General features: G+C 38.8%; 1 protein-coding gene and 1 pseudogene across 9 annotated transcripts in view; one reads left to right on the top strand and one right to left on the bottom strand.

Moving 5' to 3' along the window:
• The window catches only part of TENM2 (teneurin transmembrane protein 2), a 979,180-nt gene that overhangs the window by 342,690 nt on the left and 609,181 nt on the right, over positions 1–27,309 (top strand). The gene's annotated exons all lie outside the window — the stretch shown is intronic.
• On the bottom strand, positions 18,247–18,414 carry LOC133758891 (U2 spliceosomal RNA; annotated as a pseudogene).

The following is a 27,309-nucleotide window of genomic DNA, read 5'->3' as shown; positions in this document are numbered from 1 at the left end:
CAGGGTAGCTTTGATGAGGTTGGTTCACTACCCAAATGCCCACAGAACTCAATCCAGGTCTCCCACATGGGTGGCAGTGACCCAACTGCTTTAACCACACCTGCTGCATCCCATGGTCTGCATTAGCAGGAAGCTGTGATTGGGATCTAAAGCTGGAATTGGGATCTGGAACCAGGTGCTCTGTTATAGGATGCAAAACTGCAAAACACCCCTACCCATCAATAAATGTATATGTTCATCTTTGATTTTGAAAAGAAATTTAGAGTTCTGGTCTATGGACAAGTCCTATGTTATTTTTGATCTTCCCCATCCCCCTAAGTCCTAAATAATGGAAAAGAGTTCCCTGACTTTTACTTGTAAGAAAGATAACGTCTCTATTCACAACCAGCTCTGAATAATTGATGATGATAATAGTGTGAGAACGTTTTACATTTATGGCTGCTTTAGATTTTCAGGTCTGTTACACATCTGTTTTTTTACTGCTTCCCATATCAACAGTTAGAAGTAGGACGAGACAGAGGTTGGAAGAGACTTTGCACATTCATTTGTTCTTTGATTTACTCATCCATTCAACAAATATTTAATAAGTAATTATGTGTGCTAGATATTGTACTGGGAGCCGAGTGTGCAGCATGAAAAAGAAAGGCAGAATCTCAGTGCATTTCATCCAGAGGACCAGGCAATAATTACATAAATGAATGAATAAGATCATTTTAGATAATGATGCTTGCTGTGAAGAAAATAAAATGGGATGCTATCTTTGGAGAGTGTGTACTGTTTTTTGCTCTAGATTGGGTTGTCACAGCAAGCTGGGCAGGAATGGTGATATTTGAGCTGAAGTGTACGTGGCTTTAAGGAAACCACTGCAAGAACTGGAGAAAGTACACCCGTTTTGGAGACCCTAAGACAAGAAGAGTGGCTGAATGAGGAGAATGGCGTCAGGTCAAGGGAATGGAAAGCAGGGTTAGTCCCGTAGGACATTCTGTGCCATGGTAAGGATAGTCTTTTGGAATGAATGCTGCAGTATTTCTAAGGGTATAAGAACTGCCCCGTGTCCTTTCACCTAACCAGGTATATAAATGGAGCTATATTATATAAGTCAAGAAGGCTTTTGCAATAGCCACCATTATTCTGATAGCTCATGAATTAAAGGCATGGTCTTTTGCATCCCTCAATACCTAGTGTAGAATCTAAAATAGGTGTGTAATTGTCAGGCATGTTGAGTGATGTGAGATGGTGCATTGTCAAAGTGTGCCCATGACCCACATGCATCAAATTCATCAGGAGGCGCTCATTTAAAATGAAGACTCTGGGGTATTGCTAGTGGTGGCAAAACAGCTACTTGGGATGCCTGCAACTCATAGCACAGTGCCTGTTTTGTGTGCCAGCTCCTCCATGCTGCCCATCCATGTTCCTGCTAATATGCCTAGGAAGCAGTAGATTATGGCCCCACTATTTGGGTTCCTACCACTCATGCAGGAAACCAGGACAAAGCTCTTGGCTCTTGGCTTTGCCTACCCTAGCCTTGGCTATGTGGGTGTTTGGAGAGTGAACCAATGGATGGAAACTCTCTCTTTGTCTCTCCCTCTGTCTCTGCCACTTTGCCTTTCAATTAAAGAAATAAATCTTTTAAAGATCATAGCAGATGATCACCAGACCTCCATACAACCTTCTGAATTCAGAATTTCTGAGAGTGGAGCAATAATCTATATTTTCAACAAAATCACTGAGTTATTCTTACATACAATAAATTTGAGAATTTTTCTGGCCTAATTTTTGTTAGTCAAAGAAGTCTCTACTGCATTGTAAAAATCTTAAAAGCAAAAATGTTTGGACTGACTTTTGTGTATTATACATGTGGGAGACTTGTGCTGGCAGCTACATGTGTTTACACTATTGTATATACTGCATCTTAGTAGGTTTATATGTGTGCCACTTTTCAATATATTTGCAATCCATCTTTATTGATTCAAGCAAAAATATGTAGCATTAGTGATGATATTTCCCGTTTTTTGTGTTCTGTTTGTTTTATCATCAGAAAGTGAATGGGAGCTTGTTTGAGAAAGGCATCAGATGAAATGTAGCCTTGTGTAGCTTGTGCTAATTCACCTCTGAAATGCTAGAGCTAGGGTCTGAAAATTCTGCAGAAAAACTAGTGATATAAAAGCTGCCATACTTGAAGTTTCTATATTGTTATTAACAAAACAAATTTTAAAGCAGATCAAATAAAACAATGAGTTGAGATTCTAAGGAAACTTCTGTATCCAGCTACCTTGTTTCCACATATTGGCAAAGATATGTGTTCCTCCAGTACCCTATTCACTTTTCAGAAAAAAATAATGAAGGAAAAGATTCAACCTTCAGTCTTGCTGCATAGTTCAAGTGTGAGTATGGTTTCTGCCTCAAGTACATTGTGTTTTTGAAAATCCCTCAAACACTGCAGACATGGCAATTGCTTAAAGTAGTGTTTGAGGAAGAAAATGACAGACCCTTAGCCAGAAGGAAGGACTCCGTTTGAGAGCCATTTTGCTGTACGTATATTTCAATCAAAACAGCCAAAGAGGAGGCCAGAGGTAGAAATTCCTTTACCTCATTTTTGAAGATTTTGTTTTGTTTGTTTCTTTCCAGCATTTTCTGTTTTTCAGTCTCTTGCCAAAGCTGCAATCCTATGTTATCATCACTTTCCTCTTGCTGTTGTTTTTTAAGAAAATACACAATTATTCATAATGGCAACAGGGAAAACAGAAAAGGTAGATTTCTTTAAACAAAACTCTCTTAAAATGCAGTCTCCTTCTCCCTCCCCCCAATTAAAATGATTCTGTAAAGCACTGCATAAGATGGCAGAAGGGTGAGCTTTATTTTCGGGCTCTTGGCCCCACATGTAGGACCATGGCTTTCTGTTCCATTGCCATCTGCTTTGAATATAGATCATTGAATAAAGTCCCCTCCCTCTGCCTTCCACGAGGGGGCTGCATTTGTTTCATTTTGTAATACTGAGTTATCCCCATTATTATTTTTGTTGTCCTATTTTATTCAGTAACATGATTTATGCAGAAACTGCTGGGGATGACTGAATTCCCTTTTCCCAGCTTGTCTGGTTTGTTTTTACCATTTCAAAAAACTCATGAGAAAAGTATTTTTTACCTTCTTTCAGATTTTCCATCTCCAGTCAATTTAGCTGGTGCTTTTATACACTCCTCCGGAAGCATGCCACCAATCCTGACATTGTTATCACTTGGCAGTCCACAGCCTACACCATGGCCAACAGGATTTTGTTTTGCCAACACATTGATTTCTTTTTTTTTTTTTTTTCTTTTTACTACTGAATTTGAATGCCTTTGGATGAGTAAGCTTCTCACTATCCGCAACTCACGCCTGGCTGTTGGTCCCATTGGCCTCTCTAAGAATTCTGGCAGGAACTACTGTTGTGTTGATCCTCCTTTTAAAATTTTATTTATTTATTTTCATTTGATTTGAAGAGTAGAGAAGCATGTGTGTGGAAAGAGAGAGAGAGAGAGAGAGAGAGAGAGAAAGAGAGAGAGAGAACCTTCTACCTGCATGTCCACTCTCCAAATGAAGTTCTTGAAGCTAGGAGCCAGGAACTCCATCCTAGTCCCCTATGTGGGTGGCAGGGCTCCAGGTACTTGAGCCTTCATCCACTGTCTTCTAGGATATGCATTAGCAGGAAGCTGGGTTGGAGCAGAGGTGGGAGTTGAACCCAGGCACTCAGATAAGGAAGTGATATCTTGACTACACCAAATGCTTGCACCCTTTAAAAATTTAGTTTCTTTCGTTTTATTTGAAAGGTAGATAGATCTCCTTTTGAAGCACCTCCATGTTTTTGTTTGTGCAGTTGCTAAGTTTTAGGGAGTGTGTGCATGTGTGTGTTGGTTATGTTAATGTGTTGTTGCTGTTGGCATTGGTTAAATGTGTGCATGAGTCAGGAGCATTCATTGTCATCTGTGGGTGCTTTAGTTGTGTGTGTTGATGTATATATGTGTATGTGTTTGTGTGTATTGTTGGGTAAGGATCTTATTGGAGCAAATGGTTGTTTTGACTTTATTTCTTTTTGCTACCATTATAGTCAAATCAAGCCTCTCTCCTTTGGGAGATTTCAATAATTATTCAAGAGTTGGGTAGTTTTGTATTTTATTCACCAGTATGTGCCATATAACATATGTACTATTTCTGACTCTGCCAAAGACAGAAATCCTGATGTAACAAGTTACTCATCCACTTACAGTATTCTGAGTCCCAGATATTTTGACTTTCAGTTAGACTTCAAGATTTAAGAACTTTTCAAAACAAGAGTTGAATAACAAGAAAATTCGTTGGAAATGGTGAAATAGATTCAATAATCTGCTTACCAAAATGAAGCATTTGTCTGCAGATACATAATCTAATAGAGACAACTATGAATTGGGTGCTTTTCGCATTCACAACACATCCCATTTCATTAAGAAACTGTTCTCCTTCTTAACTAGGAACACACAGAGAGAGGGAGAGATAAAGGGAGACAGAGAGAAAGAGAAGAAAGAGATTTTCCAACCTCTGGTTCACTCCCCAAATGTCTGTAATGGCAAGCTCTGGGCCAGACTTAAACCGGGGGTCATCTTCCTCTGCTTTTCCAAGGCCATTAGCAGGGATCTGGATAAGTCGAGCAGCTGGGACACAAGCTGGCACCTTATAGATGCAGGCAACACAGGTGGTGATTTTACCCAGTACTACCCATGATGGTGGCCCCTCATCCTTTTCTTAAATCACCTGGATCTGAGTTATTTGCTGATTTTTAGTGATTGATTCCTAAAATGGATCACTTAGCTTATCACTTCTTTGAATCATGACTGGTAGCAAAACCATAGAATTTTCCTGGTGCCTTTTTCAGTGATTGTACGTTCAGACTTTTTGACACTCATCTTCATCAACTCCATGCCAGCCCTAGCCACTACTGTTACCAGTCCTGTTTTTGAGAAGGGTTTGCAAAGCTAGGACTAAGATGATTTTTCACTCTTCCTATTACAGCTTCCTGTTATTACTGATAAATTTAATTCCATGCAGTAGTCGTGACTGTAAAAATACAAGACCATTTTCTTGTTAGAGTCTCCCCTGCTCTTCAGATTTATTTTTAGTCCTCATTTACCTTAATTGTTTTCTTATCACATACCACCTCATGAGGCCATCCAAATGCTATTATTTAACTGTTACTTATCTAATTTTTAAAAAAGATTTATTTATTTGAGAGGCAGAGTAACAGGCAGAGAAGGAGAGACAGAGAGGTCTTCCATCTGCTGTTTCACTCCCCAGATGACCACAAAGGCCTGAGTAGGACCAGGCTGAAGCCAGGATCTGGGAGCTACCTCTGGGTCTCCCATGTGGGTGCAGGGGCCCAAACACTTAGACCATGAGCAGGGAGCCGGATCAGAAGTGAAGCAGCCAGGACTCAAACCAGCGCCCATATGGGATGCTGGTGCCACAGGCGGAGGCTAAACCTACTATGTTACAGCACAGGCCTCATCTAATGTTTTTAGACTATACTTAACAGTAATGTTTATGAACTATGAAGTATTTACTGATGTTATGTGTGATAATTTTTATGTGTCTGTGTATCTTAGCTAAGGAGTAAACAAAAGTAGAAGTGAAAGCAACTGTAAGTTAGATAAATCTTATCAGCTTTCTAAGTTATCTATTGCTGTATAACAAATTACCCCACAATTTTATGGTTTAGAAGAGAAATGAACATTTAATGTTTAATGTGGGTCAGAGATTTGGCAGTGAGTTAATTGGCTATCTCTACCATAGTAAAAGTGAATCACTTCATTCAACCCCTGTTAAAGGGAAGGAATATTAGGCTCTGCCTTTGAAAGGAAAGAGTTTTATTTTTTTTAATCAATATAAAGAGAACAGATTTCATGTATTTCATGAATGTAAGTCTAAGTGAAAGGAAGGCATTTTAAAACTACCACATCATATTTTGGTAATTTTTAACTTTCCAAATGCTCATGTATTTCACAATTTGAAATAGATTGTCAGTACTTTTCTTTGCCCTTCTCAACATATGATCAGAAGGCCTGTGTGAAAGGCAGATTTCTTCAGCTCTACATAGTGGCTCGGGTTGGACAATATAGCAGGTTGTTCCTGCTGTGTGTTTCTGTCACAGCTCTCCAGATTAGTTCATCTATTTAATAAAAGTAAAACCATTGATTGGCGCCATATGTTAAACAATTCCAGTCTTCCCTATTCATTTGGCTAAGTGGCTGTTCTTAAACACAAAGCAGAAACATGACAAGGGCACTGCTTATAAACTGAAGGTTTGCATGTGGCTCACCTGCAGTTTTGTGAAAAATCAACATTCCTGGGCACTCATCCAAATCTACATTGTAAGTTCTGGGGAATGGGGCCCTGAAAATTGGCATTTAAAAAAAAAATCTCTGGGATTTTTACATCTCTGGAATCTCTGTTACAGACAGAATAGTATCTTGGAGCCACTACCATACCTAATCAAATCTGTTTACTGCCTAAAATCACTTGAAAAGAACAACATCAAGCCAAAGGAAAAGTGTTGCTGGTCTGATGATATCCAACTTTATTTTATGTTCAGAAAAAGCTCGGCCAGGGTTTCCAGGCACTTTGCTGATACCAGCCCCATGACTGAGGACTGTCTGCAACTGTAGCTGCAATCCCCAAGGCAGTAACACTAGGGGCCGCCACAGTGGTGAGGGCACTGGCCCAGAAATGCATTGTTCACGCTTTCCCGAGGACAATGACTCTCGTTCTGATTAGAGTTGTCCTCCTTTTTACCCAGAGGCTTTCCATGCAACCGAGGGAGCATAACAATGACATGAGGGCTTGGAAAGGAAATGTCTGCATTGATTTTTATTTCATGAATTGGAGCCTCCATAAAAATGGCACAGACTTGTTTTACAGTGTCAATTTGTGGAATTGAGGGGAGGACTGTTATAACCCATCCATTTTCCCAAAGTTTAAACCACCCTAATGAATTAATCCATAGATAATGGATTGAATTCAGTGCAATTACCCTAGTAAGTAAGGCTTGTTAAAAAGAGATAAGGCAACACACTAAAGAAAACAGCAATTTCAGCTATTAACTGAATTTCATCTGAGCTCTGATAATTCAGTATATGAGTTTCCTTTGAAAAGAGAATATGGGATTCCATTATTATTATAGTGACCAGATGCTGGGATTTACCTGTTGATATCATAATGTAGAAAGAGATGATAATTCTGAAAACCATTTTCCTGACAACTTTGATATACATGGGGTATGTGTTTTACATATTCCAGTAAGTCTTTGTAAATATAAGACTTTGATTCACGAAGATGGACATGCATCCTTGTTCTAACTCTCTTATTTAAATTTTACTAGTTACATCTAGAGGCAGCCACATTACTTTGAATAAACTGCAAAAAGGAGAGTTTCTGTAGGTGTAATACAAATGATGATCACAGGATGTGTTAGGCTTGTGCAGAACCTTGCATTTGAACAGCATTGTTCTAGATTTCATTCTTTGCATATCACATTTGTGTGCCCCGGCATTGGGAGCAGTCGAACTCACAGCCCTGGCCCTCAGGAGGCTGCACCAGCCAAATTAGAAGCTGACTTTAGTAGCTCATTAGCATTTACTGATCTCCTCTTCTTCCTCCTACCACCACACTCTGATCTTCATCCTTCTTTTTTTCTTTTTTTTTTTTCCCCCTCTTTGGACTGTTCCTAAGAGACCTTTCTGTCGAACCCTCACCAGCAAGGATCCAACGCAGTCACGACATGGTCACTGTTTCTCGGTTCTCAAGGAACTTTATTCGTGGAGACAGAAGGAAAGGGCAAGGGGAGAGGAGAAAAGAGGAGGAGGGGCGGCGGCCACGGCGGCCCCCCGCCCAGATCCCAATGTCCCTTTATATCCCAAGTCCCATGGAGCATGTGCTCCACAGCCAATAGCGGTTTTCTTCACGTGCAGTTTATGCTAATATCGTCCAATCAGATGAAAGGGCGCGTATAGCCTCAGGTCGAAAGTTCATCTGTTTCACCTGGTTCCTCCTAGTTGTTTATGCAGAGTCCATCCTGTTTCAACTGTTTTACCTGGTTGTTTTCGTAGGACTTGTGGTCCACCGATTGCTGCAAGCTATGTAGAGGAGGTTCCCACAGGTGGCCAGCCTGCAGTTCCCCACACCTTTCCTTCTTCATTTTGCATATTCCTGCAGAGTGGATGGTTTCCAAGTCATCTTCAGTTGCTTCAGTTAATTACAGGTGTAACCCAAAAGCCACTGCTTATCCTTGTAGGCCTTGTCTGATCTAGCTTTCCTTCCTCTTCCAACATTAGCTTACCTCTTGATGTTATGCCTCACAGGTTCCTTCTTTACTCAACATCAGAGATTTCTCTTACAATGACAGTCTTCTATCTCCTGAAACTATACTGTAAAATCCAATCAATACCTCCTACTTTCTAAAATATCCTTCTCTTCCTCTAGTACCCACCAACTCCTTCCACCTCTGAGTTCCTTTTTATTGATTTATTTGAGAGGCAGAGTCACAGAGAGAGGGAGAGACAAAGAGAAAGGTCTTCTATTCACTGGTTCACTCCCCAAACGGCCACAATGGCTGGGCCAGGCTCATCCAAAGCCAAGAGCCAGGAGCTTCTTTGGGGTCTCCAACCCAGGTACAGGGGCCCGTATACTTGGGCCATGCTCCACTGCTTTCCCAGGCCATTGCAGAGAGCTGAATCAGAAGAGGAGCACCCAGGACAAACTGGCATCCAAATGGGATGCCGGTGCCACAGGCAGAGGCTTAGCCAGCTGTGCCACAGCACCAACCTCCTCTGAGTTCCTTTGGCAGTAGGAGGCAGCTTGGAGAATGTAGGCCTTGGAAAGAGTTACTCTGAGTTCACATTCTGCCTGTAGTACTTGCTGGTTCTGTGACCTTGAATAAATAACCTCTGGCCTCCAATTCATTTGTAAACAGCAGATAATAATGCCTGCCTTTGGGGAACTTGGTGAGGAGGGTGGAGTTTAATGAGAATGGTAGAAACATTTAGCACCCTTTTACTTGGCTAATAATCTGCAGTTGACTGTGTATTCTAACACCCTGTGTTACTCAGTGACTTTTTAGCTGTATATTGCTTGCATTGTTTCCAAATATGTTAACTGTCAGCTAGAAGAAGATTTTCTGTACCTGAATCAAGAATAGAGTTTTGTATAAAGTAATGATAATGGGAAATTATTATAATTTATTGAGTACTTACCATAAGTCAAGTACTCTGCTGTATTAACCTCCCAAACAATGTATGAAGTAAATCCCATGATCATCACTATTTTCCACATTAGAAAAGTTGGATTTGGGGTCTGGCTTTGTGATGTAGCTGGTGAAGCTGCTGCCTACAACACCAGCATTCCATAAGGGCATTGATTCATGTCCTGGCTGCTCTGCTTCTGGTCCAGCTCCCTACTGATGGCCTGGGAAAAGCAGAGGAATATAGCCCAAGTACTTGGGGTCTTGCCTCCTACATGGGAGACCTGGGAGAAGCTCCTGGCTGCTGATTTTGGCCTGGCCATTGTAGTCATCTGGGGAGTGAACTAGTAGATGGAATATCTCTCTCTCCCTGTTTTTCCCTCTCTGGAAGTCTGATTTTCAAATAAATAAAAAAATATTTTAACCCCAAAAAAGAAGGAAAAGTGGGTTTAGAGAGTCAAGGTTTTGTAGCATATCTATAATTGAGAGAATAAGATTTGAAGGAGGTCAAATTGTTTTGTTTTAAAATTTTGACTTTTCAAAGAGAGAAAGAATAGGGAGTGGGAGAGGAAGAGAAAGAAGACCTCGGTTCAAATCCTGGTTGACCACTTTTGAGATGTGGGACCTTGGGTGAACTTGCTATGATCTCTATAAGCCTTAGTTATGTCATGTATACATTGAAGTTATTAACCATGTTCATTCTTAGCTCTCTTCTGAAGATGAAATGGGATAACCCATATTTAACTAACTGCCTTGTTCTAAAGGCTCTATAATTGTTAACTATTAACATTTAATTTTTAAGTCTGAAAAGATTATGCCCTGAAACCTTATGCACAATGCTTCCATTGGTACATATTTTTCTATCGATTGTTTTCACATCACAGTGTCTCTAGACCAAAGTATTTTAAATGAATCACAGAAAATCCAGGACTAAGCAGGTACATGAATTGACTTCCCACTTGAATATCAGCCGGGATGGTGTTTTTCAGACTCTGAATACTTTTTAGGCTCACTGATGGGGTGATAATAACATTGCATACTCACCTTTGCAGTGTCCAGTAAATACAAAGACTGATTTTCTCATTGTTACATGGAGAGTCAACTAGATTAAGGCAATAGAGCTCTCTGGGATTTGGGGAAATATTGCACTTCTTGTGCCTTAGGCTGCCACCCAGGGTGTGTTATAATCACCCAGAAAGGCCCTGCTTGTTGAATCTTGTTGCAGTTCCATCTCTATGGAGAAAAAAAAGGGAGAAAGAGAAGTGGTGGGACTGTGCTGTGTGAAATCCAAGTACACTGCTTTGGGTGCTTCTGAGGGTCTAGGTGATAGGTGATGATTTCATTGTCCTTTAGTTTATAAAACATCTCCGATTAAAGCCTCCCACATCCCAACACTTTTATTACTTAAAATATAATAGCCATTTATAATATCTTTAAAGGCAAACTGGAACAGTATTCTGGGAATGTACCCCTTAAGAGTGTCACTACTCAGAGGGGAAATTAGCAGAGATACATGAAGCTCTATCTGTGAGTATCTTTACTGGGAAAGCCCCAGAGTGGGAAATTGTCACCTGAGGCAAAATTATAAAGAAGATTGATTTATTTTCAGTCCAGCTAGGAAAGTGCTCCCCAGTGTCCTCCTGTAGCCAACAGGGTTTTGGATCACTGGCGGAGTTTGCTCCTCTTTTGTAGTACTTGAGGCTATTTTATATTCATTTGTTCATTCAACAGCTATTTTTGCATGCCTCCCAATACTCTGTGCTTTGTGGCTGTTTGGGATTTAAAATAGATGAGATCTCTGAGCTTTTGTTTGCATTACTGTTGGAATAGGGTCGGTAAGCTTACAAGCAAATAAACACAATAACTTCAGTTAATGTTTTGGGTTGTAAAGAAAAGACAATGAAGAATGGAATGGAAGATGACAAGGAAAGAAGGCTGTTTCCTCGAGGATGGCCATGGCAGAACTCACTGAGAGTGATGTTTGAGTCTCTCTTGAGTCTTGGAAAGATGTGAGCTATGGGAAGAGCAGGGTGATCCAGACAGGAAAAAGCTATGGAAAAGACCCTAAGATCAACCCTGCTGCCTGTGTCCAGAGAGAAAGACACTGGACATGGCTAAAGAGTGGGGAATAAAAAGACATTATAGAATGATAGAGGTAGGGTCTAGTTTGTATACTGTCATCTAGTTGGAGGGAGTTTATTACCGCCCCTTTGAAGTCATAGATAGTAGCATTTACCATATCCCTGATATTCTTCCAACTAAATAAAGAATTCAACCAGTAGCAAGTAGAAAAACCACTGTACCTCAAGAGTGTAGACAAGGGCTATAAATAATCACTAAATCTCAAAATGTCAATGTGCTCGTATACATTACAGTGATACCACTTATTTATTATCATGATTAACTTGTGAAGTATGTGTTATAAAGCCCAATTTACATATAGGGCAAGTATAAATTCAGGAATGAAGTGATTGCCAAGAGCTACTACTAAACAGCCAGACCTGGCAGCTGAATCTTGGCCCACCTGACTTTTAAGACCATGGATTTTTTCCATGTCTCTCTGTCCTAGCTAATTGTGGACTCATTGATACATTATCCATTCGTAAGAAATGGCAGCAATGAGATTATAGCTCTCATGAGTTTTCACATTTTTAGTAAGAGGATGCCAGATTTGAGAAGAAAGAAAGAAATTCCTAAGAGCAAATCTTAAAATGCTGATAAGGAAACTTTTTTTTTATTTTGTAAAGAGCAGTGTAGCTGTCTTTTATTTTCTTCTCCCTCATCCCTGTTATCAGCCTTGATCAACTTCCAGTGAATTCACCTTCCCAGTATCTCTCCATCTCCTCTCTGTTCTCTGTGTTCATATCTACCACCCTGTCCACTTACCTTCAGCTGCCACCTGGGAGCTTGTTGAAACTGCAACTGTTATCCATACATCCACTTAGCCCTGCCAGTCAGTTGTCCACTTTGCAACTAGATCCATCATTTTGAAGCAGAAACAGGGTCATGGTGGTTTAGCTTCTCCAGTCATTTGCGAAGGGCTTCTCATTTGTCTTTAAAATAGAAACCTGGTTGCTCAGCATATTGTAGGAGGCCTGGCCCCTCACTCTTCATCAGACTCACCTGCCCCTGCCCCAGGGCTGTCTTCTTTTACTGCTAATAGGCCCTGCTTCCCCTTTTGACTCATCTCACCTTTCCTGGGAAATCACACCCTGTACCACACACCATGGCCTTTGCCTTTTATTTTGTCTTCCCTCTTTTAATTTTGCTTTGGACTCTAACTCCACTTCCTCAGAAAAGCCCTCCCTGATCCACAACCCCACCCACAGGCTACCTCAGAACTAATTATTATAGAACTGTGCTGTAAATATTTTGGCCTTTTCTTTTGAAACACAGATCATGGGCTATAATTAAATTCTTGTGATTATTTTCTTTTGTTTGATAATGATCTTTCCCTTTTTATGTATATAAAAGGAACAAATTTCATATATTTCATATGCACAAGTTTTAAGAGTATAATGATGCTTCCCACCAACCCCTCCTCCCTCCCTCATTCCTACCCTCGCTCCTTTCTTATATTTTAATATTTACAATGACATTCATTCAATTTGCTTTATAATCACAAGCTTAACCCTCCACTAAATAAAGAATTCAACCAGCAAGTGGAAAAACCACTGTTCCTCAAGAGTGTAGACGAGGGCTGTAAATAATCATCAAATCTCAAAATGTCAATTTTGCTCACATGCATTACATTTTTTGTATTGTGTATGTTAGTTAACAGAAATAAGGGGAAACATATTTGTCTTTTTTGGACTGGCTTATTTCACTTAGCATAATGGTTTCCAATGGCATCCATTTTTGTTGCAACAGACAGAATTTCTTTCTTTTTTATGGCTGTGTAGTATTCCATCGTGTATATCTACGATTTCTTTAGTCATTAGTTGATGGACATATGGATTGATTCCATATCTCAGCTATTGTGATGACTTTTATGCCCTTCTCTTTTGATTCTGAGGGCTGTAAAGTCAGGAATTGGATCAGTATTGCTCAGTTTCTCCTGCCGCACCCGCCATAATGCCTGGCACATAGGGCGTATCTGACACATACTTGCTGACAATGGCAGTTTTGTTCATTGCCCAGAGGAGGTGACTTGGAATGAGCCTAATACTGTCATTTCATACTTGCAGAAGTCAAGTGGGGGATTTTAAACAGCACCCAGCTTCTCAGTGCCTCAAGAGGCTTCCTTTTGAAGAGGGTCTGCAATGAAAAGTCTTTACCCCTGGGCGTTACTAGTGCCACAAATAGTGACAACACCCATGGGGCAAAGCTTCCTGGATCCAAATATGGAAGGCAAATTCTAAAGAATGAGGAAGTTCTCAGAGAAAAATGTTTGTATTTTTTTGTGTGTATGAATACCATGGCCTATTTTGAAATACATGAATACATATAAATGTAATAAAATGCCAAAATGACACTGGAGTAGAGAATCACAAAATCCACTCAGAACTGCACACTAAATCAACATTCATACATATGCATATTTGTAAGAAAGTCACTGCACCCATATTTAAATCAACTCAGTTTTAAAAAATCAGTCAATTATGAATCCTGAAGTACTTCAGCTTTTTTTACTTTAAATCTCAAAGTGGTCTCTTCCCACCAGTATAGACGACCAAATATCAAAAGTTAAATTTTCTTTCCTCTTAGATTGACTCTTTCAGTGTTGTTCTTTATTACACAATCTAGAATCACTTTCTGAGCAAGGATTCTAGATTGTGTAGTAAAGAACAACACTGAAAGAGTCAATCTAAGAGGAAAGGAAATTTAACTTTTAGTATTTTGAGGTTAAGGTATTGAAAATACAGCTCTGTGCAAATGTTTGGAAAGCAGTGGAACAAGTTAGAAGTAGGAGCGAAATATTTGGGATCTAGGATTATTTATCAAATCTAGGCATGGAAATGCAGAACTTGAGTAGGTTCTGTAGGTATTCTGGAGGTGTATTCGTTTTTCAGATGAGGCCATTCTGCTGAAGGATTTTCACTCCTTTCAGGCTGGTAAGATACACTTATCAACATTTACAAGTTCAGAAAGTTTCAAGAAGAAAAAAAAGTTTAGGTTTGGAATAGTTGACGTATGCTTCTAGAAAAAAACTAAAATCTTGACTTAGCCCTTGAAAAATGAGTGGGATTTGTAAAGTTCTAAAAAGACATTTAGGGATAATTGGAGCAAACCAGCTAACATATTCTTGAACATACATGGCAAATGCTGGCTTTATCCCAAGTTCCTCATTACATCAGTTAGTGTTTCATTTGAAGCAGTGAAACTGTTAGCTTTGAGGAATCTTTCTAGAATTGAATTGGTGGCGCCAAATGACCTAACCATTGTAGGGATTAGCTGGGCTCCTGGAAATCTCATTCTAACATAACCATACTCCTTGCTTCTTTCTTCTCTTCCTCCCCTACTTTCTCTTCTTTTTTCCTTCCAGCTTGACACAAATATTAATTATGTTATATGACCCAGGTACTGTTCTGTCCTATATGTACAATTTTACAAAAGAGAAATTTGACTAGTGTATGCAAAACCATGCCTGGAAATCTATCTTAAAGAATATGGCAGAGCGTTTTGCAGTCCCTGAGTGAAGGACAGTATTTTTTATTACCAGTAGCAAATTTGCTTTGGTTCATTGATTCAGTCTCAAGAGAGAAATTTCCTTGTGTTATCAGGAATAGCTGGGCGTTTCCTGAGTAACTGGTTTGTTTCCATATTATGAATGTCATGGGTGTTGTAATTCCATCTGCTTCCTGTTGAAGTTGGTGGCTGGAAAACTTAGGCTTGGAAGTAAATTTGGGGCTCAGATGCCCTGAATCGTAAACTGCTGGATAGAGATGTGGGATTCAAACGAACTCAGTAAGTCACTCTGATGATCCAGTGAGTTGAAAACCATGACTTCTGTTCTGTGTTTATGACACTTATTAATGAATATTGGGAGCTTGATTGCATCCCAGGAAGTCCCTGGAAGTATGTCCAGATGATGACTATTACAAGTAGCAAATTCTACTGATACTTAGCATGGGCTACGCAAATAACTTAAATATTAAAATTCCATAAAGCGTCCGGCGCCGTGGCTCACTAGGCTAATCCTCCGCCTGTGGTGCCGGCACCTCGGGGTTCTAGTCCCAGTTGGGGCTCCGGATTCTGTCCAGTTGCTCCTCTTCCAATCCAGTTCTCTGCCATGGCCCGGGAGTGCAGTGGAGGATGGCCCAAGTCCTTGGGCCCTGCACCCACATGGGAGACCAGGAGAAGCACCTGGCTCCTGGCTTTGGATCGGCGCAGCGTGTCGACCATAGTGGCCATTTGGGGGGTGAACCAACGGAAAAAGGAAGACCTTTCTCTCTGTCTCTCTCTTTCACTGTCTAACTCTGCCTGTCAAAAAAAAAAATTCCGTAAAGTTAGAAAAAAATGTCTAGAAAGGGAATTCTCTTTTTGAAATCTTACCAGAGTTGGGATTAATTAGTCAGGCTAGCATATAAACAAGTATATAGAAGGAGCTGTAAAGGAAGAATTTTACTGGGTTTTTAATGGAGACTTAAAAAAGGTTAAATGACTTGGTCAGGGCTATACAGTAACTTCCATGCAGAAATCACCACCAGTGCTGGAACCCACAATTTTTGATTCATAGTCTAATGTTCTCTCTGCAGTACCAGCTTCCTAAAGAAAATTGATAGCTCTGTAAATAAAGTTCTTTTCCCATGTACTTAAGTTTAAGCAATCCCACCTGAATCCCCTAAGTTCCCTCCACTTACTCAGCCAGGGAGGAACTGTTAAACAAACCTTCCGTATATTAAAAGCCTCCCTAAAGCATTCATTTGTCCTCAAAAGATTTTTTTTGGCTGCAATCATAAAAATGAGTGCCAAAAAGAGATTTTTATGAACATCACTAAAATTTTTATGAACATCACTAAAAAATGTGGGCAGTGATTTTAGTTGATGGGTCCATGGTTAAATTTTTGGCCAATCACAGTGTTATGGGATACTGACATATTGAATTCCCAATTGGGAAACCCTATTCTTTTAAATATTAACATTGCTGTTATGTAGAGCAGTATTTCTCAAATGTAGTATAGGAAGGCACTACTGAACTTCTTTTTACTTATTTCATATATTTGTGAAATGTGTACATACATTTTACACTATATGCAATAATAACACATGTAATATAGAATATAATTTATAATTAGGTATACATATAATGTAGGTTTGTGGTTTCTTTGAAAACTGATATGAACATATATGACTATGAATTTCAGGCCAATAATAGAGTTCTGAAAACTAGTTTTTCTAGTGTTTCTACCCAAGACCCCTGAAAGAAACAGAACACTACTGAAGATTCTTTCCTTATTCCCATCCTGTCTCTGTTTTTTTTTTTTTTTTTTCTTGAAAATGTTTTCTGTATCAATCTCAGAGAAGCAACACTGTGAATTTGAACCAATCACCAGTCACAGTAGTGGAAATTTGAACCATTAGCCAAACTCAACAGCCATATCAGCACTTTATCTCAAAATACTCTCTGAGATATCATCCAAATTTCTCTCAGTATATTAGGTTGTTTTTTTTTTTTTTTTTTTTTGACAGGCAGAGTTAGTGAGAGAGAGAGAGAGACAGAGGGAAAGGTCTTCCTTCTGTTAGTTTACCCCCAAAATGGCCACTACGGCCAGCGTGCTGCGCTGATCCGAAGCCAGGAGCCAGGTGCTTCCTCCTGGTCTCCCATGCAGGTGCAGGGCCCAAGCACTTGGGCCACAGCAGAGAGCTGGACTGGAAGAGGAGCAACTGGGACAGAATCCGGCACCCCAACCGGGACTAGAACCTGGGGTGCCAGCGCCGCAGGTGGAGGATTAGCCAAGTGAGCCATGGCGCCGGCCTTATTTGTTCTGATATGGTCTTTTTTTTTTTTAATGATCACACATTTAATTTTATATGCTTGTCAAGAAATATATACAGAAGAGGGTTTTTTTTTTTTTCATGGACCAGTTATTTTAATGTATCTTTCAATCTATGTTTTTAAAAGTCTATTTAATTTTAAAATGTTTAATTCACCTCACAAGAGGATTTCCACATATTTAAAAGCTTTTTGTCTGTAAATAAATAAATAAATCTTTTGGCTGATTATGGAAAAGTCTGAGTATACAATAATTAGATTTAAGAGGATTCTTTTGGAGATGCAATTTAAAAATTCTAAATGCATGATACACACTTCTGTGAAAAGCATAATAATCACCTATACAATTAGCTAAATGATTCTCTTGAGTTCAAGATTGTAAATTGGTGAGTGGCTATCTGCATTAATCAGATAATTTTCGTGTTTTACTTCAGGATGTAGACTTTTAAAAATATTGCTTTGAGAGTTTTTATTTTTTTAAATAATAGCTCATTGAAATGGAAGGGGAAAAGTTGATTTAATCCATGCTTCAGTGGCTTAATATTTGTCTGATTTTTGAAGGATTTAGTATTGCTCCTCAGGGAACCATGGAGGAGAGGGAAAAACCCATCCAGAAGCTTCTTGGATTAGCTGGTTCATTCATTTATTCATTCATTTATTTCCTTATTGAATACTTATTTTGCACAATAGTCATGTATATGAGTTGTGGACTCATGCATAAAAGTTGTGTCTGGACAATAAACTGAGATGATAGACTGATTTGATATGTAAAAAGAATCTTTATAGCATAGTGTTTATTAATCATTACTTTTAGTTTGTTTTGTAGTAACCATCATGTTACATATAATAGCAAAATAGTCACATTTTCTTTAACTGTTGGAAGCACTATACTAGGCCTTGATGCTTTCAGCTACCCTGCAAGGTTGGTCTGTGCTACAATGCAGGAGCTAAGAGACAGGATTCAAAAGCCAAAATGGGTCCAATATGTGACTCAGTTTGCTTAAAATCTGATTGCCTCAAAACAGAATATTTGGTCTCTGATTGCTTCTCTTGGTCAAAGGCAAAAAGGTGAGAATAAAATCACTTACATAGTAGCACTATTATGAAGATTAACTTGGTAGTACGCAAAGACTTTAGAGCACTACCTAACACAGAGTAAGATCTCCATAAGTGTTCCCTATCACTAGGATTGCTACTGTTCCTACACTTGATCTTAGCCAAAAGGCCAAGAAGCGATGCTACTGTTCCTATTTGTACTGAAACTGACAATATACTAATTTTAAAAACTGATTTTTTTTTTTACATTTGACTTTGCCAGGGATGCAGTGAGACAAGCTTCTTTCATAGAATAAGATGTTGATTTTTGTCCAGGAAGGTGGGGAAGGATTTTAACTCAAGTAAGGAAGGGCATCCCATGGAGGAGGAATGAAACGGACATAGGCATGGTTATATGATGGTCCAGAGTAAGTATTGGGGAAACATAAGAGCAATTGGAAAGGCTTAAATGCAGGATATATGGCAATGAGAATAAAAAGTCTAAAGTATAATATATATATATATATATAAGTATAAAGTATAAAAAAAGTATGTTTTGATCTGTGTTTGCAGAGCAGTATGTATGCTTGTATGCATGCATACTAGCAAATTCGTTGACTGTGGTGACCCTTTGTCTCTAAGATTCTGTTCCCTTTATTAATTCTCCCCATCAGATAATCTTAGCACTATCAAAGCTGGTCTGAAAAGGGACCTTACAAACAAAGGGCACAAATCATCACTTCATTTATGTCAACAGCACCTAAAGGCAGAACAGCAGTCATCATTTAAACAGACCAAAAATTAGAGTGGGATCAAAATTACTGGCCTAAGCACATTATTAATTTTCTGATTGATGGTTGATAAGAAAAAAAAAAGTATCAGGCAAAGCTTCAGTTGTCTTTTAGAGACCCAGTACATTTCTTCTAATTTATAAAGTGTAATAAATGAATCACCAAGAGGAATTGGTTGTCAACTCTAAGATAGAGTGTGAAGGATGAAGCACTCCTGTCTTCTCCTGATGTCAGTTGATCTATTAAATTAACAAGCATATAGATAGATTATTTAAAGATCAATTTAGCCAAGAATTGCTTTCAAATGAATACATCAGGCATCAAGCCTGTTTTCTGAGATCGTTTTGTAATTGGAATACATATTACACACCACGTCTCATCACAGGGCTTCAGCAGTTTCAATCAGGAGACTTGCTCTTTCTGCAAAGTGTGTGAAAATCAAAAATGAGCAGATCCACTTCATTATGTATAATGAGGAGATCTGTAGTTACTTTGTAAGTAATCGCCGAAAAGAATTGCTAGAAAAATGTTCCCTGCTTACATTACTGGCACTAGGCTAACACTTCTCTCTCAGAAAATCTTTTCAGCATGAAAGTTTTGGAATTAAGTTCCTAATAAACTTAGAAAGTCCAACAGCTGTGAGTAATTATGATACAAGCATATCAATCCATGTGCAAACAGATTTATTCCGTAAGCTCCAATCCTCTTGCTAACCCTTCACTGCAATAATTAAGCACACTCTAATGAGTTTGTTAGCAATTTCCATATGATTTTCCCCCTAATTATTATTTGAGTTGCCCGTGTTTATAATACTTAGTAATATCCTTAAAGTATCAATGGTGAGGACACAGTTTTGGCTGGCATATTAATTTGTATTTTCTCATTCACATGCTAAATAAACTAGGGGAAAACATTTATTTAAAGGTCAGAATGTTTGAAATTGGTTGCTATTTGTGAGTGTGCTCTTTTTATATACTTACTCGGTGCCAATGGAAACAGTGAGTCAACTTAGTTTGAATCAAGTCAGGTCTTTCCTTCCAAGCTGTATCGTGCCATTCAAGATCCTGGCTCTGCCTAGCACTCTGACTTTGTCATTTGCTGCTTCTTACTCAGCTGGATCTCGAATACTGATCATCTTCTGTTTTGTTAAAAATAACAACCAACCTGGTTTACAATGCTGGGTTTATGTGCTTTCTGCAACTCCTAGTCACTCTGTTGATAGCTCACTTTTGTCAACCAGAGGTTCCCTCAGACATCACCTTCCATGAGGGAAGCCTTGACTTTTAACTATTACAGTACTTTGGTCAGACATTCTCTATCATCTCGCCATGCTTTATTTATTAAAGACACACTCATCACTTTATTTAATTAGCTGGTTGGTTATTTACTCTTCTATACTTAGACTCTCAGTTTCATGATATGCAAAAATGTTATGTGATTCATCTCACCCATCTCTTTAACTTCAGGACCTAAAATAGTGCCCAGTATGTGATAACTCCATACTGATTACTTTTTGGTGAATAATTAGCTAAACAAATAAGCTGGAATGCAAAACAGCTATCTGGTCTACCCCTCATTTTATAGAAGAGTTTGTTTAAATCCATACTTTGTCACCAAAAGCATATAAACTATTCAAGCAGACCTAGGAAATTAGGTTCCAAGTTTCCTATCTCATGGCCCAGTGCACTGCTGTTGTGCTACCTGACTTCATTTTATCTGTCTGGCTGTGCCTATTGGGTTATGTATTTATACACATGGTTTGCATACTGGAGAAATTTTAAAATTTGAATCAAAATCATATCAATTTCAATCCTTTCTAGCTATATAGACAAGTCAATTAATCTGACTACGCTTTGTTTATTTCACCTCTATTGTGGATCATTGTAGTATATTAACCATGTTCAATAAGGCAAGTAAGTGGTTGTGAGAATCAAATAAGAACAATAGCAAAAGCAGCAAATTTTCTTGGCAAATGGAAAAACATAGTTTGAAATGATATTAACCAAGACCCTGATGTCACTTAGCAACATAGTATAAAGTAAAATTAAATCTTTGATATGTTTACCCCTAAATACACATTCAGATATTGAAATTCCATAGAAGTTAGAAAAGATATTCTTACCTGTAGAGTAAAGCAAGAGAAATAGAAACAGAAAAAATATATGTGTATGCATATATGCATATATGTATATGTGTATGTGTGTGTGTGAGTATTCTTTGCCTTAAGTGAGTACTTTTCAAAGAATGGTCCTCAAACCATCCTATCATCAACTGGAAACTGATCAGAGATCCACAATCCCTGGGAGACCTCAGACCTCCAGGAGTCAGCTGATTAGTCCATGCTTTATCAAGCTCCCCAGGGAGTTGTGATGCATGTTCACATCTGAGAAACTTTGCTTTCAATGATTTTGATAACATAAACAAGAATCTTAATTATGAGTCCATACTGTGTTCGTAAGCATGTTCATAGAAGTTCATTGCAGGACTGAAAAATCAATATAGCATCAAAACCTAAAAAGTCAGAGTTGTATCTGTGTGTATTCTATGTATGCCCATGACGGAATGCTCACAGAAACGAACAAAAAAATGGAGGGTAGTTACCTGTAATGAGCTGGGAGACCAATAATTTATCCCTTACATATCATGACTGATTATAGAAGAAGGCTTTTATAATTACAGACACTCCTTTCAGTGCAACAGTTCAATGAGAAAGAAAGGAATTTATTAGGATGCATCAGGACAAACAACAAAACAATATTTGGTTTTCTTGAAGTCCTGCTGCTTTTTCTTCCAGATTTCTGCTTTTTCATCTCTCAGTCCTTTTGGAATTGATGGGGCAGTATAACTTACTGCTAAAATGGTTTACTAAAGTTTACTAAGATAATAAAAGTTATTGAGCAACAAAATCAGTTTTCATCATGAAGCAAGTAGGTGTTTGAGTCGAATCTGTCTCCTCCACTTACAGCTCAGTTAACCTAGACTAGTTTGTAAGTTTTCTCTGAGCTTTATCTTCCTTACTAGTAAAAAGAAAAAGATAAATACCTGCTTTGTTGCGAGGAATAAATAAAACAGAGAATTTGACAAACCCACTAGCATTCTTCCTCCTTTAGGTAGAAGGCAGCAAATAGGTCATTTTCTGCCTCTACACCTTTTATTCCTTGGATGCACTGCCACATTTCCAAAATATCATTTATTGAGGAAATGAAGAGGAGGTGGTGACCATGAGAAGAGGGGCCTGATCTCAAAATACAGTGGTGCATCAATTAACAGCAAGGTTATGTTCTGTCAAGTGCATTTTTAGGAGATTGCATTGTTGTGCAAACATAATAGAGTGTATTTGAACAAGCTAAGATGGCTGTCATATCATAGACAGTATATTCTATGGGATCACTGTCATGTTTGCTGTCTGTGGTTTACCAAAATGACACTATGTGGCACGTGACTGTGTGACAACCTAAGTGTCAGCATGGATAACTGTGTACAAAATGAACTCTTTTCCGCTGAGACAACTGTGCAAACTTGACAGAAAGACCAAAGTCACTGCACCAAGTATATCTTAGACATACAGGTAGCTCTCTTTTCCTGCCACTTGTCATGCTTCCTACACACAAATATGTAGACATGTGTGTTTATATACAGTCAACTGAGCCTGTTGTGAACTTTTTTTTTAATCATATAGTACCATTGTTCATTATCATTCCTGTGGAATACAGTATAAGAATCATAGCAGAGCTTAAAATAAAAACATTTAAGACAAAATTATAGTAAAACTGCCAAAGGATTGGACATGGAGCATTGTTCAGTAGAGGAAATGCAATGCTTGGTGTAACTCAGTAAACTCAAAGAAGGGATCAAGGACTCATCTCCTTGACAGCTGTTGGGTGGCTCACTAAATTTATGGCTGTAAAGGCCACCTTAGCCTATGTTGTATGGATATGAGGAAGGGGTGCCATGGTGGGACAATGTCACCCATGGAAGAGGGTGTTGGACACCTCTTCTATAAATAAGTCACCTGGCTTTACAGTGATACAGCATGTCCAGCACTTAATGGATAAACTTAAGACATTAAGATTCCCTCTGAAGACATCGACCTCATGTGTCACTGTCTAAAAAAAGAAAAAAAAAGTCTTTTTTTTTTTAAGGACACCCTGATAGAAAGTCTGCCCTGCAATCATTTTTAAATCATGTGAGCACTAATTTTGGTTCCTGTGTTCTGTGTTTCTTTTTTAAAATAAGTATTTATTTTATTTGAAAGGCAAAGTGATTCAGAGGGAGAGACAGGGGGATCTTCCATCTGCTGGTTCACTCCCTAAATACCCACGAGAGCTGGGGGTAACATATTAACAGTAAACAGTGAAGGAGACCCAGATGCAGAATGGTTGTCTTCTTTGTAGTTCCCATGATGACTTGTCCGGTTGTGCTTTCTTTCTCAGTTGTTTGTTCATGTTGAAAAATGCAACATATCTTAAGTATTGGCTTCTCTCTTTTCACTACTTAAGAACTAATTTCACCATATTCTGTTGAAATCCAGAATGGGGAAAGGATAAAAATAATTTCTGGCAAACTGTGGTTGAAAAAAAGTGCTAGACATTCATTTGGAGAGTGTTGTGATGCAAATATGTGTTAAGTGATATAATGGAGTTAAAAATTAGTGTAGTATTAAGATGAGTCATAGGAATCTGAAAATAAAAAGATTCATTACTTTTAATATTTGAAAGTAAATTAATTCAGTATCTCATAGTTTGTTGATTTCATTTTCTTTCATCTTCTAATACCGTGTCAGAGAGATTGCTGTAATATTTACATATTGTCTTTGCTGCCTGCAATATAGTTACCCTCTCAAATTATCCACCTGGATTCATTTAATTTCGTAATGGGTTTCTTTGGAAGTTGAGTTGTGGAATGTCATAAATGTTCAGGGAAAGCATGCCACTGTGGACTCAGAAATTATATAAAAAAAGCTTCTAGTACACATGCTAAATAAAAATGGGTCATATAAAGTTTATTAACTAAACAAATTAAACCAGCTTGGTAATGGGTGTTCCACATGAGATTCCTAGAGAAGCAAAAATGTCCTTACAACCTGAGCTTTCAGCTCCTGTTTTTCTCCTGTAGCATTTGGCTTTTTATTTTTTTCCACTTTTTATTTTAAATGGGATAAGTGTTGTCTTCCTTTCTTTGAAGTGGGAGAAGTACCTCCAAGTATCAAATGAATTTCAAGACTCAAGCTGTTCCAAAGAATTGTAAGGAGACAGTAGGTGGATTTGTGGTGGCAGAACAATAATATTAAAAGAAGTATTACACATTCGGTGAATGTTAGCTACCATTTGAAGTATCGGGCCCTGTGCTGTAGACATTGGAAGGAACAGTATTGTAAATGCCTAATGATGACTCTTTCATTGTTCCCATTTGGCAGATAAAGAAACTGAGACTCAAAGAGGTCAAATAACTTTTCCAAAATCACATAGCTAATAATTGTCAGGGCCAGGACTTACCTGTAGCTCTCTTGAAATTTAAAGGTAGTGTTCTTACCAATTACACTAAATTGTCTCTCAAAATGATGGACAACAGATCCGCCCCTTCCACTGCTGCCGGCTGTTCAACTACATGAACAAATCAAGTGATCTCTGAAGTCTCCTTGCATTAAGCTAAATTTACCAAGTGAGGTGCATTCTGCATTGGAGGGCTTTCCTTAAGCACAATAGAATGTTCATTTTTGTAACCTCTTGAAACAACTGACTCAGGGCAGGAGTGATGAAGGAATCAGTGTAAATTGGGTTGAAAATTGGGATGAAAAGAGGTGCTAGCCAGGAGGAAAACCCAGTGTTCAAACATGGAGGTAGGGTGGGTGGTGGGAGATCCTGGTAGTGCCACCAACAGATAGGATTGGGCCTGTTGAGTTGCCACAGGGAGTCACAGCAAGTCACAATAAAATCAACCTTGAAAATCAACCAGAAAATTCCCCTCAGTCTCTCGAGTTTCTTTGATGTTCTTCACAGAAAAACACTTGTGTGTTCGTCTCCTTTTGTCAGAGACAAGTAATTTAGAAAGCAGAATTTTTTTCTTTTTCTCTTTTTAGTAAACATGAAGGATTAAAAGGAAGCAGACAACAGAGCTTTAAAGAATGCTTTCATAAGCTCTTCAGTGGAAGGCCCATAAATAGGAGTTTCACAGTATTTATCAATGTTAGTTTGGAGAAAGAAAGGTTAAAAAGTTAAACTTTGATATCTCTATCTTTTCACAAAGGTTATTCCTGAAGGAGCTATATGTAAAAAGAAAAACAAAAAGCAAGCATATATCTGTTGGAACAAATCATCCTTTCCTATATTCATTCCAAGTAATGGGTTTCACCTCATAGCTATCATAGCTATTCTTCTCTACGAAAGGTTTGTGTTATTATCCTTGGGTATTATTTTCTGATGGTATCAGTGTAGTGGGTCGTTATTGAAGAGCTGGCTTATTTCTGGAAGAGGTTACTAAATGCTGTGGAGGTATGGTTATTTCCATTAATATACTCAAAGAAAGGAGAAATGTAAAAATACAAGAGGTAGTTCAAAACAAACCAAGCTGAACCTTAGAAAATAAGACAATTGCTGCTGAAACATTGGGTTGGGGCTCACTTCTCGCTAGAGGCAGACATCCTGCGATGCTTCACCTACACAGGTGCTGTGGGGCAGAACCACAAACTCAGGGGTGTGCTGCAGCTGAGCAGATGACATTAATGAGTGAACTAGGCTTATTAGTGAGAGACCTTGCAACTAAGAGAAAATTCCCTCTTTCTTGTCTTCCTATGTTAAGAAAAATAATAGCACATGTGTAAAGTTAAAATGTAACAGATGTTCAATGCCAGAGTCAGGCATGTAATTGGGAGTGGAAGGACTATGGCCAGGCAAGTGGCTCCTGAAAAGCGTACTGCTGTACTTCAATTCAAGCCAGTTGCTCCTGCCATCTTTTTTTAAAAGTTTGGGTCCAAATCCAGAGAAGAATAAAGGTTATTTGCAGTTAAAAGAAGAGAATACAGTTATTGAGAAGTCCTTTCTTACTCGGTTAGGGTTTGGAGATGTGGAGCCATTTCTCTATTAACTTCTTGTAGGCAAAATGGCAAGTTCTAGGGATGGGAGAAGGGTTGACATCAAAGATGCAACTTGAAAGAAAGCATTCTGATGGTGATATGTTAGGTGACTTGGAATGAGGAGACTGCCCCTGAAGCTTTGCAGTTGTCTGCAGAAGAGTCATGATATAGCAGAGTAGCCTTGGAAATTATCAGAGGCAGGAGGTTGGTGGAGGTGATGGATCCACACTTTGCCAGAGACAGTTGAGCAGATAGCTTCAGTGACAAAACAGAACAGAGAGACAAGGAGGATCTTGCAAAGGTAAGGTGCTGAGTTCATTCAACATTTGCTGAGTTCTTTCTCAAGGGCAGAGACTCTATAGGAACAAGGAAATGGGTAACATGCAACTGCCCCTGAGGTGCCCCATGGTCTGACCCTCAGCTGTCAGTGCTGCTTGTAGTTTCAGTTGTAGATACTTTGAGCTCAAACTACTGGCAGAACCCTTCCTAATTTAGAAACTTAAGCCCTGACTTTCCCCATCATTTATCTCCTATATTCACTTGTTCTGCACATTTTGACTGCAAGTCACCCTGAAGTTTTGTTGCACAGAGTGCCTCAGGCACAAAACCTGTAAAAGCTTTGGCTACAGATTTTCTCTGTCCAAAAGGCACTTCTCAGGATCTGCTAGAGTGCATCTGTATGTGCACATACCTTTGTGGAAAACCACGAAAGTCATGCAATTTAATGAATGAAAGCACAGGGATCCAAACTAATCGAGTACATTTCACAGCGTCCTATTAAAATGCCTTAGTGCACATGTCGAGAGCCGTGGCTCGTTCTGCATGGAGACTAACCAGCTTAGTCAGGCTGATACCCAGCACCCAGCTTAAGACATAGGCTTAGACACAGACCTGGTGTGCAGTCTTTTATATTACCAAAGTGTGCCCATGCACAGGTTTATGCATCAAAATATTTGAAAATATATAATAATTTGAAATTTTTACATTTTTGCCATGGAAAAGAAGGGAATTATCATTTGCTTGTCATTTATTACTTGCTGGGCACTGCCCACAGTATCTTTACCATGGTGACCCTGTATGGGGATCTGTCCCAACAATGTCCCAACAATCTGTCCCAACTACACAGCTGAATATTAGAAACCTAGAGCATCCTAGGAAATCTGAACCATATGGCCATGCACTTGTACTTTCCATATTTGCTCCTAACAGAGCCTGGAAACTCCAGCAGGTTATT

This window comes from Lepus europaeus, chromosome 4 (assembly GCF_033115175.1).
Source record: "Lepus europaeus isolate LE1 chromosome 4, mLepTim1.pri, whole genome shotgun sequence".
Classification (NCBI taxonomy): domain Eukaryota; kingdom Metazoa; phylum Chordata; class Mammalia; order Lagomorpha; family Leporidae; genus Lepus; species Lepus europaeus.
Note: the sequence above shows the minus strand (reverse complement) of the source record. Positions and strands in the feature narration are given on the sequence as shown.